The sequence below is a fragment of the Syngnathus acus genome, chromosome 10 (assembly GCF_901709675.1).
Source record: "Syngnathus acus chromosome 10, fSynAcu1.2, whole genome shotgun sequence".
Lineage (NCBI taxonomy): Eukaryota > Metazoa > Chordata > Actinopteri > Syngnathiformes > Syngnathidae > Syngnathus > Syngnathus acus.
Window position 1 is genome coordinate 17,238,182 of NC_051095.1, and position 5,011 is coordinate 17,243,192.

Sequence of the window (5,011 nt, forward strand, 5' to 3'; positions counted from 1 at the left end):
CTCTTCCAGGCTTCACGGCTTTACCGCCGTTGAAGGGGTGGAGAGAAGTCACCACCCTTCAGCCGTCATTCTACTTATTCCCTTTCCTTTTTTTTTTTTTTTTTTTTTTACAGTGAGCTGAAAAGCAGCCATTCATCTAACAAACCAGGCTGACTCTGTTCGGTCTAGTTGTGGATCGAACGCTTTATGACAACCATGATCAGTACACGCTCAAGTAATGTATACAGAACAGTGGACTGTTTCAGATTTAAAGACAGTTTCATGAAACTTCAAATGATCCATTTTTGGGTCACCTGGCCATGCCAAAATAAAGGTTTTTTGTTCCGAACTACTTTGAGTGCCTCAGTTTCCTGTTATTTTTTTAAGCCAACAAAAAAGTCAAAGGGAAATGCAAAACCAGGTGTCCATTTGAGGTGTGGTATTTATTCACTCAAATTTATAACACACCAAGCGACCAGGTGAGAATTATTTGAAAATGTTTGAGGAAAGATAGCAAATAAAAAAATGCCTTCCGGTCTATTACATGTTTTGGGTAGCTCCACTTTAATTAGAAATGCCTGCAGAATGATGAGATAAAAATCGATCCCTCTTCCTTCACCTCCTTTAATAATAATAATAATAATGGATTTTTTTATAACACATTTTATATTTAAAGGCAAAACCTATCTCCTTCAGTATAATGGGGTGTATTCATTTATTTTTGTTAATGATGTTTTTCATTGAACATTTTACATTACACAGATGCGTAACACATGAAATGTAACACAATTTCCATTGGAACTGCACCCTCTAGATTTCTCTTCACTACTGTATCAAACCGATGGATGCGTATCGTAACTCCAAATAAATAGTATGCATTTTCTCACTACACAGAGAACCTTGTTGAAATTCTCTTGTGGGGTCAAGTTAGCCAATTTAGATGGCAGTCCTAGTAAACACTGCCCAAGATCTTTACAACTTCATTTTATTACTCGGTTCTTTTACAACACAAGACCATTCAGTACAGACCTAGATTTTGAGAGTTCCAATTTAGAAGGTTATCAGAAAATTATGAAATCAGACCTTTCTTTTTAATCAAATGAATAATAGATTCCTACAAAGATCTGACAAGCAACCTATGTGTCATTGACGCACAACAAACGCCCGGTTGCAGCCTACCAAAGTCAACACCTTTAGTCACATATTCTGCAGAAGGCTCATTGCACACTTTTCATTGAATCAATGCTACTTTGCGCGTCACTGTGTTTTATTTTCAGCGCTTAACTTATTCAGTTCCTGAGTAATACTCACACAAACGTTTTTGGTGAACTTTACTCCATTGTCGTCACCAGCATGTGCACATTTATTTGCTGATTCAATAATTATGCAGATTTGTGAAGTCATAAATGATTCATGTTTCTCCGGTATCCCTGATATTTTAGGCCTTTTTATCTGGCACGAAACATCACCCAGGGTCAGAGAGGTTATGGCTTTGAAAGTGCGCTCCATCAGCTCCTCCATTCCTTTAATCACATGCTATTACTGTCCTGGACTCACCGCTGAGATGGAAGCCTAATTCTCCTGAAAAGGTCTTAGCAATTCCTGCTTTGAAACTCGGAACCTTGCTGGGCTCTGCTGGGAAGTGTCCACGTTGCAGTTTTTCAACGTATAGTAATTCGCCCAAGTTAGAGTCATGTCATCTTTTTTCTAGTTCTAGGGTCGACATAGGAACTCAGGGGCCCCAAATTTTTAATGAAATAATCCCGTTGGAATTTGTGTGAGCCCTCTCCAGCTGTGGACACCTGAAAATATCCCTTTTGACCCCACCTGCATTCTACAGCCTCCAATTGAGTCAGGACAAGTCGACACAGTTTACACTCAAGCTCTCTGTGTGCCGCTGTACTTTCCTCACCCTATGAAAGTAAATGGGTCAGTCACACACAAACTGAAAAAAAAGTTTTCAGTGGGTACTTGTAAAGCAACTAAGCAATTACTATTTGTAATGATCATGATTTTAGTGTTTACCAACCTTTTTGATACTGAGAGCTACTTCCTGAATCATATTTCTGAAATAACAAATTTGCACAAATGAACTTTTATTTTGGTTTTAATTTTTCATGATATGTGAACACATTGATAACCAGAATCAGAATCATTTTAAACTGACATTATATCATTCCATTATCTGATAAACGTTGCCCACTGGCCATCCATTTTATTTGTGCTCAAATAAAAATAGGGATTTTTCTTAGCACAATAAATATATCTAAGGAAGGAAAGTTGGAATGCAAACATACAATTCATGTATTCAATACTGCATACAAAAATATTGGCTAAACTAAATAGTACTTAAGTCCTCAAAAATGGTTGGGCCAGCACGAGTAAAAATGCAATGAAAATGTAAAAAAAGAAAAAAAGAAAGAAGAAACAAATAATCATAAAAGTTCAATAATAATATTATGTACATAGAAGTATCCATCTATCTATCTTGAACACTGTTCATCCTGTTCAGAGTGATGGCGGGTGCCTATTCCGAGCTGACATTAGGAGAAAGGCATTCACCCTGGACTGGTCGCCAGCCAGTCACAGGGCACATCAAGAGACAAACAACCAATCGATCCCACACTGCCCACACACAAGTCAGGCGTGTGTGCCCCTATACAATCCATCCATCCATCCATCCATCCATCCATCCATCCATCCATCCATCCATCCGTGTTATTTATTTGTTTATTTATTTATTTATTGCGTGTGATTTGTCATGCTGACAATCATTTGGGTGGAGTTTGCAGCACGTTCTAAGCTGCAAGCTGCCGTCCTGTGGCGCCGTCTGCTGTCAAAAAAGCTACAGTGCACCGTTGGGCACTTGGCTGAAATACAGCACTGTAGCTCTGGGGTTGTCAGCTTTTCCCAGAGAGAAACGTTTTCCACCTTTTTAACTGGAAAAACAAAAATATCACATGCAGTAGAAAGAAAAATAAAAGTAAGATTTTTTACATTCCTGCAGCACTGCTCAAGCTTACAACGGACGGACGGATGGATGGCATATTTAATACAAATAGTTGGAAAGAAAGAAGCAAAGTGACAGAAGAATCGCCAAATACAACACTAGTAATAAAAATTCAGTTCAGTACAATGGAATGAAAAACTTGAAAAATGCTGCAGTGGAGGCTTATACTGTTCTATGAAATCAGTGGTTTCCTTATTTCTCAGATCATCCAATCATCATGCGAGCCTCAGGGCCAGCCTGAGACCCCGAAAGATGCTGAGCATATCCAATGGGCGGGTTAAAGCCCCGGATTTATCCAATGACCATCCAGATTCTGTCACGCCCATGCCAGAGCACGCTCGGCCGTCAACTTCCCTCAACCACACCCTTTCGTTATCGTCATGTCTGTCACCTGCTTCCTCTTGTTACCTGATGTATTTAAGCCCAGCCCGTGTGTTTCTCGCTGTTGGTGTCTACTGTTGTCTTCCATGCCTGTCCGCGCCCGGTGTTCCTGTCGTCTGGTTTACCACCGGTCTGGTCTGGAGGCTCACGGTCAGAATTATATCCTTGTCCAAGTGGACTTCTGTCGGTCGGCCTGTCTGTCTGTCTGTCTGTCTGTTGGCTGGCCGTGAGTCTTTGTCCCGTATGTGTCTTCGGTTTCCCACCTGACTCCCTTCCAATTCCCTTTCCCTTCAATTAACCCTGCTCCAAGCTGCATTTGTTCGCCCTGCTCCATTCCGATCCTGACACGCTCAGCGGCTAATTCTGTAAAAATGGGTGCTCTGCTCTTAAGCAGAAATGCCCACCTCACTCAAAATCTCAGTTCCAGTTCACCCTCATGGTGTGGTGTGGGCTAGATCACTTTCACCCCAAACTCATCCAACCATTTTGATGGACTTTCCTTTTTACTTTCAGGCATGGCCACGCTGGAACAGAAAAGGGCATTTACCCAAAAAGCAGTTAGCAAATTTACAAATAACATTTGCAAGCGAATGGAGTTCATTTACTCACAGCATGTGTTCACTCTTCTCTGAGAACATGCAGTGAGTGATCTCAGTGGGTGTGCTTGGTCTATAACAACAGCTTGATTGTAAACACTTGGGCTGTATTTTATTGTGCAGAGTTGTTTCCTGTTTTGGTTGCTACCTATCATCACAAACACCCTGCGGCTAATAGAGTGAGCAGATGTTGTGACTGGCTTATGATGGAGTGCATTGTTCCATTAACGTATAGTACAGCCATGCTCCTGCCTATGATGCTTGGGAGAGGTATTTAATGTAACAATCATTGTGGTTGTAGTTAGCAGTGCTGTACAACTGCAATGCATCACACTATTGAAACAAAAACATACAAACAAGTATGTCACTGAGTATTATAGGTCAATTGGCATAGCGTTAGAAGGGTTGAGGACGGCAAGTGCGAGATTTTTTTCCACTACACTCTATATTAAGGCTTTAGATGATTTTTGGCATCCTCGGTGATGTTCATCTTTCTATTTGTTGAGCTGTCTTGGAATGGAGCCAAATCCTTCGTCTTCTCAATGGAGGCCTCACAATCTTGATTGAAACCTGCACAGGCATGGATGATGAAATAGTTGTTGGGATTTGTGGACTTTGCTCACGAAGCTCTTTGGCACGCCGTACGCTCAGTTGGAAGATTCAGAGCGGTCATGATTCAATTCTTTTGCATGTGAATGGACAGGCTTAAGCGAAACCTCTGCACTTTCCACATGACCTTGGCTGCGTGTCCAGACTGACAGGCGGCAACTCTGTCCCCCCGGAGGAAAGCGGGGATTGATCAGAACATGACGTATAGTCCATCTCTGTCAGATGTGTGAGGTCTGGTCCTAATTACATCATAAGGCTTCCAACTTCCTAATGCACCATGGTACGCTGTGCTTCTACACAGCCCACAGCAACTCACATTTCAAGTCACACATGTGACAAACAAATTGTCTCATAAATTCAGGGGGAATTTGAACCACACCCGAGTAGATCCAACAAATGTGATGAAAAAACACTTGTGACCTCTCCTTGTTTTGGA